Source organism: Somniosus microcephalus, chromosome 6 (assembly GCF_052327205.1).
Source record: "Somniosus microcephalus isolate GS21.2 chromosome 6, FLI_Smic_1.0, whole genome shotgun sequence".
NCBI lineage: Eukaryota > Metazoa > Chordata > Chondrichthyes > Squaliformes > Somniosidae > Somniosus > Somniosus microcephalus.
This window is the reverse complement of record NC_140992.1, coordinates 5,615,966-5,630,100: the sequence shown is the minus strand read 5'-3', so window position 1 is coordinate 5,630,100 and position 14,135 is coordinate 5,615,966.

Here is a 14,135-nt window from a genome sequence, read left to right as displayed (position 1 = left end):
TGACAGGTAAGGAGGGTCTTCGTTCACATTGGGCGGCGGGCGGGTTCCTCGGTGCTGATCCTGGCGGTGTGGGGCCAGAGCCCGGCTCTTAGCTTGGCCCGAGAGCGGGAAGACGGCGGGGCCTGGTGTAGCAAATTGAGCACCACGCAAGAAGAAAAACTGAGAGCGACAGAGGGGAACAGACGTCAGAGAGACAGAGAAATAGGGAGGGAGAGGGGAGAGGGCAGGGAGGGAGAGGGGCAAGGAGGGAGAGGAAGAGAGAGAGGGTGGGGGAGGAAGAGAGAGAGGGTGGGGAGGGAAGAGAGAGAGGGCGGGGTAGGGAAGAGAGAGAGGCGGGGAGGGAAGAGAGAGAGGGTGGGGGAGGGAAGAGAGAGGGTGTGGGGGGAGGGAAGAGAGAGAGGGTGGGGGGAGGGAAGAGAGAGAGGGTGGGGGGAGGGAAGAGAGAGAGGGTGGGGGAGGGAGAGAGAAAGGGTGGGGGGAGGGAAGAGAGAGAGGGTGGGGGGAGGGAAGAGAGAGAGGGTGGGGGAAGGGAAGAGAGAGAGGGTGGGGAGGGAAGAGAGAGAGGGTGGGGGAGGAAGAGAGAGAGGGTGGGGGGGAGGGAAGAGAGAGAGGTGGGGGAGGGAAGAGAGAGAGTGGGGGAGGAAGAGAGAGAGTGGGGGGAGGGAAGAGAGAGAGGGTGGGGGAGAGGGAAGAGAGAGAGGTTGGGGGGAGGGGGAGAGGAGAGAGGGTGGGGGGAGGGAGAGGAGGGGGAGGGAAGAGAGAGAGGGCGGGGGGGAGGGGAGAGAGAGAAGTGGGGAGGGGAGAGGGTGGGGAGGCGAGAGAGAGGGGGAGGGGGAGGGGGGGGAGGGAGAGAGAGGGGGAGAGAGTAAAGCAGGGAGAGACAGGAGGAGAGAGAGAGATGGTGAGGGAGGGAGAGCATGAGGAGAGGGGGAGGGAGAGTAAAGCAGGAGAGACGGGGGAGGGAGAGAGAGGGTGAGGGAGGGAAAGAGAGTGACGGGGTGGACAGGGAGGGAAAGAGTGAGGGGGTGGACAGGGAGGGAAAGAGTGAGGGGGTGGGACAGGGAGGGAGAGCTTACTTTCTTCCTTCGCAGGGGTCCATCGGGCCAAGTTCCCCCCCAGTCGAACTCTCTCTTCCCCCCCAGTCGTGCTCTCTCTTCCCCCCCAAGTCGCTCTCTCTCTTTCCCTCCCAGTCGCTCTCTCTCTTCCCCCTCCAGTTGCTCTCTCTCCCCCCTCGCTCTCTCTCCCCCAGTCGCTCTCTCTCTTCACCCCCCAGTCGCTCTCTCTCTTCCACCCCCAGTCGCTCCTCTCTTTCCCACCCAGTCGCTCCCTCTCTAACCCCCAGTTGCTCTCTCTCTTCCCCCAGTCGCTCTCTCTCTTCCCCCCAGTCGCTCTCACTCTTCCCCACAGTCGCTCTCTCTCTCTTCCTTCAGTCACTCTCTCTCTTCCCACCCAGTCGCTCTCTCTCTTCCCCCCAGTCCGCTCTCTCTCTTCCCCCCATGCTCTCTCTCTTCCCCCCAGTCGCTCTCTCTCTCTCTTGCAACAACAACAGGCCCTCAAAAAAGCCTCGGCACCACCGGGCACTTCAGCTAGTATTATTATAATGCAGCCAGCACACACAGGCAGACATATTACACATTCTCGGTCACTTGCACTGGCAAATCCTGGAAGCAGCGGGATGAACAGAATAAACAATATCAGCTACCATTGTGCTTCGAATCTAACCACTCCTGAGTAAATCTGGAAAACAAAAGCAAAATACCGCAGTTGCTGGAAATTTGAAATAAAAACAGAAAATGCTGGAAATACTCAGCAGGTCAGGCAGCATCTGTGGAGCGAGAAACAGAGTTTCAGGTCGTTGAGATCAGAACTGGAAAGCTGGCACAATAGGAATAGAAAATAAGGGTACATATATAGAACTCTAGATATAGATCGTAAACCCCAATCCAATTTTACAACATGATGAGAGGAGAGGAAGATTCACCTGAAATACGCCAATTAATATAAATTATGATAAATCTTTATACAATATTTCTTAGATTGTAGTTGATCTCACAGGAAGCTTGTAACTCAAGCGAAAGTAAAATTCGGTGGGATGCATACCTGAACTGGTTCCCTTCCCGCTGGGCAGGTTAGGTTAAAATTGGGAGTTTAATATTGTCCATCTCAAGTTAGATTAACTACTGCGTAGTGATCCAATTAGCCTTCTTCCCCCTCTTGAAAAAATGTGTTACAAAGAATAGCTGTGAGCACAGTTCTAGGTGCGTACAGAGTTGGCTGGATCTACTAAATGGAGTGGCTTACTACACAAAGTAGCGACGGGAATTTGGTGAGAGTGGGAATTCACTGGTGTGTTGTTATCAGTCTGATTTAAACATTTTTTCTTAATATAAACTTTACTTTAAAACTGCAAGTCAGAGGCAGTGCGCAGTCAATCAGCTTTAAGTGGCTCCCTGAGTAGTTGTTAATTATTGTGGCCGGCAGTTGACTGACCAACAGTAAATAGTTTGGCCTAGAAATTCAGTCGCGTTTGCGCCCACTTATTGGCTATAAAGTGGTTTGCGCCTGAAGTTTTTTATCGCCCGAAATTCAGATGGACCCTAACATCGGCGTTAGCCGGTAGCGCCGCGCCGGCACCGATGACGTCATCGGTGTGCGCAGTGCCCCGGTTGCAATGCTATTCCGGCCCGATGGCCAAATTCAGTTGCGGCCGCCTTGCCCGTGGCAGCCGCAAACAGCGTTTGTGAAACGGGGTCTTGCAGCTCCGAAAGGCCGGCGCATAAAGGTGGAGCGGCGGCCGGCCGCTTCCCCGGCGGCCGCCTGCCCGCACCTCCCTCCCCGGACTCCTGCACCACCCCCCCGCGGCATTGATGTCTGAGTCCCGCGAGCCCGGCACTTCTCCGTGGTGCCGGGCTCATTTGCCGGGGGAATCCACCGGTGATCTGACGGCTGCAGGCAGCTTCTCCTTAAGAGAAGGAGGAGGCCTGCAGTACCCCAGCCTGCCGCACCGCATCGGGTGCCGCAGCGGGAGCTGCACGCCTGAAAGTGACATTCATTGCCCCTAGCGAGGCGGCCAAACCCTGCAATAGCGCCCGCCGCCGTCTTGGCCCATCGCAACTGAATTTTAGGCGGGCGCTACGGGAATCCTGGCGGGCGCAAAATTTCGGGCGCAAAAGACCTGGCGGGGCCATACCGAATTTCTAGGCCTTTGTTTCTAAAAGATACAAATTAGAGAGCTATCCACTGAAGTAGAGACCTGTCTGCACAGAGCGGGATGAAAACACAGTTGGGTAAATCTGCTCAATGCAGTGGCTTGCTAAACAGAATGGCGATGGGAATTTGGTGAGAGTGGGAATCGTTGCAGAGGTGGAAGGAGATGCTTAGTAATTTAAACCAAGGGACAACAGTAAATAAGTAATTAATCAGTGTAATTAATTAAATCTAAGTGGATAAAATTAAAATTAACTAAGTAGAAGTTAACATAATTAAGTGATCCGAATTGCATTAACTACAGGCCAGTATAAACAAATAATTAATAATAAATAGGAGCAAGGGGATACAAAACATAAAACACACGCATGTCAAAGATAAGTTAATAGACTTTTAAGCAAAGTAATGGGAGAGCTGGCACCAGTTGCCTACAATTCCTGTGCCAGGTGGGAACTCCAGGACTGGATAAACATGTGTGCAGGAATTACCTTCAATTGCTCGATTTCAAGCTCAGATGAGAGTGACAACAGCTCCGGGGTGCAGTCTAGAGCACGTTCACGGCACGGTGGGGCAAATGATTGCACGGGTTGCAGAGCAAAGTTTAAAAATGCAGTGGTTTCGATTGTCAGGGTGATAAACAAGCGTTGCTGGAACCACAGGTGTGAGTCCCACTTAGTGTTTGACCTCCTTGGTACCAGGGGGAAGGGGAACAACCGGAGTGGTGGTCCATGTTGGAACCAATGATGTAGGTGGGAAAAAAGATTGATATCCTACAGACAGAATTTCAGGAGCTAGGGAGGCAGTTAAAGAGCAGGACCTCAAATTTATTAATATCTGGATTACTTCTAGTGCCACGCACAAGTGTGCATAGGACGAATAAGTTGAGGTAGATTGACGCATGGCTGGAAAAATGGTGCAGGAGAAAAGGGTTTCAGATTGCTTGGGCATTGGGTGCAGTTCTGGGTCAGTAAAGATGGATTTCAAGATTTCAAGATGGATGGATTGCACCTCAACAGGGCTGGGACCAATGCCTTCACAGGGAAGTTAACTAGTGCTATGGAAGGGGGTTAAACTAATTTGGCAAGGAGAGGGGAACAAGAATGAAGCATTAGAGACGAAATACAAGGTACACAGCGGACTGGAAGAGAAAAACAGCATCAGAATAAAGAGTTGTTCAGAAATCGGAGGGATCAGAAAGGGAAAATGCGTGGCTGAATAAAATGTGATTAGAGTGCACGTGTGTAAACGCTGGAAGCGTGGTAAATGAGATTGAGGAGTTGCAGGCAATAGTAGCTAAATAGGCTTATGATTTAGTGGCAATAACAGAAGCTGGCTCAATCGAGAGGAATGGGCATTTAATATTCCTGGCTACAATTTAGTCAGTAAAGATAGGGAAGGTAAAATGAAAGGCTGGCAGTATTGATCAAATATAATGTTACAGCACTAGAAAGGGATGATGAACTTCAGGATGTAAATACAGAATCTGTTTGGTTAGAAGTAAGGAATAATAGAGGAAAAATTACGCTGCTGGGTGTATGCTATGAGCCGCCAAATAGTGGGAAGGATGTAGTGGAGCAAATGTGAAGGCAAATTGCAGAAAGATGGAATAAACGTTACAGCAGTCATAATATGAACTTCAATTATCCTAATACAGACTGGTAAATTAACATTGTAAACAGCAAAGCGGGGGATGAATTCCTGAAATTTTGCAAGAAAACGTTCTTGACCAGTACTTGAGGAAGGAATCAGTGCTGGATCTAATTCCCGGGAATGAAGTGTTGCAAGTGCAACATGTCTCAGTTGGAAAGAATTTGGAAAAGATAATCACAACATCATTAGTTTAAACTAGTTATGCAGAAAGACAAGTAAACATCAAATGTAAAAATATTCAACTAAAAGATTTTCAGTAAGTTGAACAGGCATCCGGCCCAGGTGGATTGAAATCAAAGATTGGCAGCTAAAACAGCAAATGAGCAATGGTAGGCCTTCGAAGAGGAGATATCTGGGTAGAGACATGATACATTCCCAAGAAAGGGAAAGGAACAGTGTCCAAAGCTAAATCTTCCTCGACGACTAAAACTAGAGAGATTAAAATGCAGCAGAAAAATGAAGCTTATTATAAATATCGGGTTCCTAATTAATCTGGGACAAATTTAAGAGGAATTTGGAATAGAATGGGGAAATAAATAAAAACCATCACGAATTTGATAACGGCAAATCATGTTTGACGACCTTGATTGCGTTATTTGATGAAGTAATGGAAATGGTGGATGAGGGTAATGCAGTTGATGTTGTGTTTATGAACTTTCAACAGGCGTTAGATAAATTACCAAGCAATAGACTTGTTAGCAAAATTGAAGGTTTAAAGCACAGCAGCTGTGTGGATAAGAATTTAGATAAAGTAAAGAATGCTGAGAGTAGTGGTGTTCCCCAGGGGAAGGTATGAGGACCGCTGCTCTTTTTGATATAAAATAATTACCTGCATTTGGGTATACATGGCATAATTTCAAAGTTTGCAGAGGACACGAGCGGACTTGAGTGGGAGTGGTGGCAGCGGAGGTGGTGGCATAAAGGGAGCAGCGGAGAACGCTCAGGACAGAGCACGGACCTGAGCAGAAGCGGTGGCAGCGGAGAAGGTGGCATAAAGGGAGTTGAGCTGCAATTGAAAAACAAAAAAAAACAAGGAGTAACAGGACAGCAGGTAGGTGATTGGTTGGTGAGAGATACAGCTCTTTTGCTCTCTAGTTTAGGCAAGTGGATTAAATTCAAAATGGGGAGAGTATTAGCTACTATAATTCTACTGAATTAATAACTTAAACTAAATTAACTAAAATTAAAAATTAAATTGAATGATATACACTACAATTAAATATATATTCAAGGGCCCTTGGTTACTAGCACTCCCCGATACACAACAGCGACCTTAGAAACTATAACCACAAAAATTAAGACCTCCTAAACTATATAAACTATTAACTTTAACTGTCAAACTATAGAGTAGTATAAATATTCAGCTGGCCGTGCAGACCCAATCAGCTGCTTCCTCTTGCTCGTGTCACTTTTTGAATCATGGCGTGGCTCTAGAATGCCACTGCCGGTCTGCGAGATTGACCAGCCTTTGAGAAAAAGCACACAAAAGTGAGTTTAAATACTCACTACTCTCCTGCTGCTCCCAACACTGGCCTCTTCCTACAGGGTGAAAAGTTAGGAAAAACAAAGGCGAAGCAAGGGAGCTCCTCCTTCCACTCCTCAACTAACTTTGACTCACTGAACTCGCAGCACCCTGTTGAAACCACACTCAGTGCAAAATCGCACTTCAAAGCCTGTTTTATAGGCCCTGAAACAAGGGAGACTTCCTGAGCCCAGCTACAGGAAAACCAGCTTAATGTAGTTTTCCTAATTAACTGCCTTCAGCTGCTATGAATTGTAGGCATTGTATACCCTTTTGTAACCCTGCTTACAGCTGGGAAATTTAGAATTTAGAATGCACGGTGGCATAGTGGTTAGCACTGTTGCCTCACAGCGCCAGGGACCCGGGTTCAAATCCGGCCTCGGGTGACTGTCTGTGTGGAGTTTGCACATTCTCCCCGTGTTTGCGTGGGTTTTCTCCGGGTGCTCTGGTTTCCTCCCACAGTCCAAAGATGTGCGGGTTAGGTTGATTGGCTATGATAAATTGACCCTTAGTGTTAGGGGGATTAAATACGTGGGGTTACGGGGATAGGGTGGGATATGTGTTGGTGTAGGGGTTACGGGGATCGGGTGGGATATGTGTCGGTGCAGGCTCGATGGGCCGAAATGGCCTCTATCTGCACTGTGGGGTTTCTGTGATTCTGTGAATTTAAACAGTAGACAGTAACAGTAAATGTGAAACAAACAAAAGTTTCATTTTAGCAACCAGTTAATCCTCCCTGACTCACCCAATTGACTCACCCAACTCGCAGCACTCTGTTGAAACCGCAACCAACTAGAGATCAGGCCATCTTACACTGGGTATTATGTAATGAGAAAGGATTAATTAGCAATATTATTGTGCGAGGCCCCTTGGGACGGAGCGATCATAATATGATGGAATTCTTCATTAAGAAGGAGTGTGAAGTATTTGACACAGAGACTAGGGTCCTGAATTTAAATAAAGGAAACTACGATGGTACTACGAGTTGGCTAGGATGGATTGGGGAACGTTAGTTAAAGGGTTGACGGTGGAGAGGCAATGGCAAACATTTAAAGATCGCATGGAGGAACTACAGAATTCGTTCATCCCTGTTTGGCATAAAAATAAAACAAAAAAGGTGACTCAACCGTTGTTAACAAGGGAAATTAGGGATAGCATAAGATACAACGAGAGGACATATAAATTGGCCAGAAAAAGCAGCAAACCTGAGGATGGGAGCAGTTTAGGATTCAGCAAAGGAGGACAAAGGGATTAATTAAGAGGGCGACAATAGAGTATGAGAGTAAGCTTGCAGGCAACATTAAAGCTGACTGTAAAAGGTTCTATAGATATGTGAAGAGAAAAAGATTGGTGAAGTCAAGCGTAGGTCCCATGCAGCCAGAATCAGGGGAATTTATAATGGGGAACAAAGAAATGGCTGACCAACTGAATACATACTTTGGTTTTGCCTTCAAAAAGGAGTACACAAATAACCTCCCAGAGATGTCATGGAACATAGGGTCTAATGCGAGGGAGGAACTAAATGAAATGACTATTTGTAGGGAAATGTTGTTAGGGAAATTGATGGGATTGAATGCCGAAAAATCCCCAGGGCCTGATAATCTACATCCTAGGGTACTTAAGGAAGTGGCCCTAGAAATAGTAAATGCATTGCTCGTCATCTTCCAAAATTCAATAGACTCTGGAATAGTTCCATGGGTTGGAGGGTAGATAATGTAACCCCACCATTCAAAAAATGTGGTAGAGAGAAAACGGGGAATTATAGACCAGTAATCCTGACATCTGTAGTGGGGAAAATGCTAGAGTCCATTATCAAAGATGTAATAGCAGAGCACTTGGAAAACAGTGACAGGATTGGAAAAAGTCAACATGGATTTACAAAAGGTAAATCGTGCTTGACTAATCTACTGGAATTTTTTGAAGATGCAACTGGTGGAATAGATAAGGGAGAACTCGTGGATGTGGTGTATTTGGGCTTTAAGAAGGCTTTTGATATGTTCCCGCAAAAGAGATTAGCATGTAAAGTTAAAACACATGGAATTGGTGGTAATGTACTGACTTGGATATAGAACTGGTTGGCAGACAGGAAGCAAAGAGTTGGAATAAACGGGTCTTTTCCGAATGGCAGGCAGTGACTAGTGGGGTACCACAGGGATCGGTGCTGGGACCCCAGCTATTCACAATATATATAAATGATCTAGACGATGGAACTAGATGTAATATCTGCAAGTTTTCAGACGACACAAAGCTTGGTGGGCGTGTGTGCTGTGAGGAGGATGCTGAGAAAATCCAGTATGATTTGGACAGGTTGGGTGATTTGCCAGATGCATGGCAGATGCAGTATAATGTGGATAAATGCGAGGTTATCCACTTTGGTGGCATAAACAGAAAGGCATATTATTATCTGAACGGCAATTGATTGGGAGAAGGGGAATTGCATCGAGACCCGTGTGTCTTTGTGTACCAGTCGCTGAAGTTAAACATGCAGGTGCAGCAGCTGGTTAAGAAGGCAAATGGTATGTTGGCATTCATAGCGAGAGGATTCGAGTAAAGGAACAAGGATGCCTAACGGCAGTTGTTCAGGGCCTTGGTGTGACCACACCTTGAGTATTGTGTGCAGTTTTGGTAGCCTTATCTGAGGAAGGATGTTCTTGCCATGGAGGGAGTGCAGCGAAGATTAAGCAGACTGATACCTGGGATGGCAGGAACGACGTATGAGGAGAGATTGGGTCGATTGGGCTTATAGTCACTGGAGTTTAGAAGAATGAGAGGGGATCTCATTGAAACTTATAAAATTCTAACAGGACTAGACAGACTAGATGCAGGAAGGATGCTCCCGATAGTGGGTGAGTCCAGAACCAGGGGTCACAGTCTAAAGATAAGGGGTACGCCATTTAGGGCAGAGATGAGGAGGAATTTCTTCACCCAGAGAGTGGTGAACCTGTGGAATTCTCTACCACAAAAGGAAATTGAGAGTGATATTCTTGAGTCAGAAACTAGAGTTTTAAAATTAAATAAAGCCAATTATGTAGGTATGAGGGGCGAGTTGGCTAAGGTGGATTGTGAAACTAGATTAAAAGTTATGATGGTAGCTAAGCTTTGGAAAACATTTAAATAAATATTCCAATATTCTTAACGAATATACATTCCATTGAAAAATAAAACATCCACGGGAAAATGATCCAAAACTTAAGAAGCTAGTGGTAGTATTAGATTAAAAGCAGAGGCTTATAATATTGTGAAGAATAGTAGTAAGCCTGATGATTGGATGAGCTTTAGAAACCAGCAAATGATGACCAGAAAATGATAAAAAGGGTGAAAATGGAATATGAGAATAAATTAGCAAAAATATCAGAGCAGATTGTAAGACCTTCTACAAGTATGTAAAAATGAAGCGAGTAGCAAAAGCAAGCGTTGGACCCTTAGAGACACGGGAACTTCTATTGGGGAACAAGGAAATGTAATTGACCTAAAATAAATATATTGCACCTGTCTTAAAATTAGAAGACTCAAAATGTCTACCAACAATAGTAGGGAAACAAGGGGCTATTGAGAGTGAGGAAGTTAAAGTTATTAATATCAGTAGAGAAAAAGTACTTGGGAAACGAATGAGCTTAAAGCTGACATATTCCCTGGACCCGATAGATTACATCCTAGTGTTCTAAAAGAGTGACTGCAGCGATAGTGGATGCATTGGGTGTGATCGTCCAAAATTCTAGATTCTCGAAAGGTCCCAATGGATTGGAAGGTAGCTAAACTAACCCCGCTATTCAAGACAGGAGGGAGGGAGAAAACAGGAAATTACAGGCCAGTTAGCCTGACATCAAGAATTGGTAACAGGGCAGTTAGAAAATGATTATAGCCCATAAATTCGGGTCCCAACACGTGAGTACGCACTGGGTACTCACGCGTAGTCCCAACGAAAGTGCCGGATTCGTGCATGCACTCTGTATGCACGGGAAACCGGCACTTCCATTCCCCTGAAAGAAGGGGTTGACAGGTGGAACGCATACGCTGGAGAGGCAGCGCGTGCGCATCGAACTTACGCTTTTTTTGCAAGGCCTGCTTTTAACAAGGTAATTTTGTGAATTAATTAAAATTATACATTTTTTCCACAGGTTTATTATTTTTAAATATTTAAAGAAAGTTAAGTTCATTTTTAGCCCCGTTAGAAAATGTAATTAATTTTTTCAAAAATTTAAATTATTGTTTAAAATAGTTATTTCATATAATTTATATTTATTTTAAAAATGTGATTTAAAAAAAAATTATTTCAGATTTTAGAGATGTTGTGGGGCATATAGCATTTATAGGTTTGACAGCTCTTCCTGCCAAACTAATGAATGAAGCATTCCCTGCTACCATTTGCTCCCCATGGCCCACGTGATCCCAGGGGATGCATCAAACTACCTGAGCCCCGCGCGCCAGCAGTTGGAGGAGGCCCAGGATCGGAATCCCCTACGGGCCCACAGCTCAATCGCCAGCGCACTAGGTAAGTGCAGGTCAGGGGCTTGCACCCGCAGGAAGCCCCCGACCCGAATTTCTGGGCCATTATGATGTGACAGAGTCAACATGGTTTTATGAAAGGGAAATGGTGTTTGACAAATTTATTAAAGATTTTGAGAATTTAATTAACAGGGTAGATAAAGAAGAACCATTTGATGTAGTGTATTTGGATTTCCAAAAGGCATTCGATACAGTGCCTTACAAAAGGTTGTTACACACAGATAATGGCTCATGGGAGTCGAGGTAATACATTAGCATGGATAGAGGATTGGTTAATGGACAGAAAGCAGAGAGTTGGATAAACGGGGTCACGTTCAGATTGGCAAAGGGTAACCAGTTGTGTGCCGCAAGGATCAGTACTTGGACCACATCTATTTACAATCTATATTAATGATTTGGATGAAGGAAGCGAGTGCAATATTTGCTGATGATACAAAGTTAGGTGGGAAAGGATGCTGTGAGGAGGTCGCAAAAAGCCTGCAAAGGGATATAGACTGGTTAAGTGATTGGGAAATAAGGTGTCAGATGAAGTATAATGTGGTGAAATGTTGAGGTTATTCACGTTGGTGGGAAGAATAGAACAACAGAAAATACTTTTTAAATGGAGAGAAGCTATTAAATGTTTGTGTACAGAGAGATTTAGATGTCCTCGCACAAGAAACACAGAGTGGGGAATTTTCCCAGCTGTGGGGAGGCGGGTATGGAGGCGGGACTGCCAGAAAAATGGCAGAACCTGAGAGCGGATACAGAACGCGCTCCCAATCCACCTCCCTGCCATCTTCCCGGGAGGCGGGTCCCTGACTCGCGCAGGAACCCATCTCCTCGAGGCGGGAAAGAGATTACAGCCAATTAACTGCCTGTTAACAGGTAGTTAACAGGAAGTTAAGAGGCTTATCCCCATTTAACCCCTGCAAGTGCGGGCTTTCCGACGGCTGCGAACCTCGCCAGGGTCAGTGAGGTAAGCAGTTGGTCTGCGGGAATGGGAGGTGTCGAAAAGTCCTCTGTGTAGGTGAGTGATGGTTGCAAGTATGGAGAGGCAATGGAAGGATGCTCCCGATAGCGGGTGAGTCCAGAACCAGGGGTCACAGTCTAAAGATAAGGGGTAAGCCATTTAGGACAGAGATGAGGAGGAATTTCTTCACCCAGAGAGTGGTGAACCTGTGGAATTTTCTACCACAAAAGGCAGTTGAGGCCAATTCATTAAACATATTTAAGAAGGAGTTAGATATATTTCTTAAGGCTAAAGGGATCAAGGGATATGGGGAGAAGGCAGGGACAGGGTACTCAATTGGATGATCAGCCATGATCTCATTAAATGGCGGAGGAGGCTCGAGGGGCCGAATGGCCTACTCCTGCTCCTATCTTCTTTGTTTCTATGAAACGTTAAATATTCGTTTGAATGAAAAACTGTAACTAATTATAGGAATTATATAAGTTTTGATAGAGATGGCAATGCAGGTTGTATAACATAAATGCAGCATGTGGGAGTTGATGGAGACCAACGAGATGCCGAACAATCACCGCTATGGTAACTTACTGCAGCTCGAGGAAATTCGGCTCAGATTGGTTGAGCTGGAGTCCGACCTGCAGACATTGCAATGCATCAGGGAGAGGCAGATTAACCTGGACACTTTGATCCAGGATGCAGTCACACACCTTAGGTTAAGTAGTACTTTAAAGTTAGTCAATGTTCAAGGACAGCAGTGTGTGACTGCACGTCAGAAAGTTAAGGGGACCCCGGATATAGTGATGGAGGAGCCTCAGCCCCTGACCTTGACCAGCAGGTACGAGTTACTTGCTACCTGTATGGATGAGAACAAGGCCTGCAGGGAGGATGGGCAAACTGACCACGGCACCGTGGTACAGGAGGCCATTCAAGTGGTGGGACTAAAAATTAATGTGGTAGTGGTAGGCTACAGTATAGTCAGATAAATAGATAGTGTTGTCTGCAGCTGCAACAAGGAGTACTGAAGACTGTGTTGCCTGCCCGGGACCCGAGTTCAGGATATCTCCTCATGGTTGGAGAAGAAATTGGAGTTGGAGGGGGACAATCCAGTTGTGATGGTCCAGGTAGGAACCAATGACAGAGGTAGAACTCAGAACGAGGTTCTGCTGAGGGAGTTGGAGGAGGTATGTTCTAAATTAATAAGCAGACTCAGAAAGGTAATAACATCTGGATTGTTACCTGAACCACGCACAAACTGGCATAGGGACAATGAGACTAGAGGTATAAATGCGTGTCTCAAAGAGAGGTGTGGGAGGAAGGGGTTTTAATTGATGGGGCACTGGCTCCAGTACTAGCGAAAGAGGGAGCTGTTCTGTTGGGACGGACTCCACTGAAATCGGGCTGGGACCAGTGTCGTGGTGAATTGATTAGCTAGAGCTGTAGATAGTGTTTTAAACTAAAAAGGTGGTGTTGGGAGCAGGTGAGGGGAAATTTAGTAATCTAAAGAGAAATTTCAAGGAAATAGAGCAGTGCAGTGAATTGACTAAAATAAGCAGTGTGGGAAAGGAGGGGACAGAGATTTTAAAAGTTACAGTACATCAGCAAATAAGTTCAAAGCAGGTTATACTGGCATTAATTTAAAATGTAAGGCCCTTTATATGAATGCACCAAGCACCCGTAATACGATAGATGATTTAGTCGCACAAATAGGGAAATATGGCTTTGATATAATAGACATTAGAGAGACAATGTGAACAAGTTTGGGAATTAAATATTCCAGGGTAATTGGCGCTTCAAAAAGACAGGCAGGCTAGAACAGGATATGAGGTAGCCCTGACAATTAAGGATGACTTAAGGAGAGTATCGAGAAAGGAGCTTGGCTTGGAAGATTAGGAAGTAGAATCAGTATGGGTAGAATCAAGAAATAAGAAGGGGCGGAAAACAATGGTGGGAGTAGTTTATAGGCCCCCTAATAGTAGCTATACCGTCGGAAAGAGTATTAATCGAGAAATAATAGGAGCTGGTAACAAGCAATAATTATGTGGGACTTTAATCTTCATAGAGATTGGGCAAATCAAATAGCAAGTGTAGTCTGAAGCACGAGTTCATAGAATGCATTCAAGTCAGTTTCCGAGAACAATCTGTCATGGAACCAACCATGGAAAAGGTTATTATAGATCTAGTCTTGTGTAATGAGAGAGGGGTAATTAGTTATCGCATAGTAAATGATTCTCTCGGGAAGAGTGGTCATAATATGATAGAATTTCACTTTAAGTTTGAGAGTGATATTCTTGAGTCCGAAAC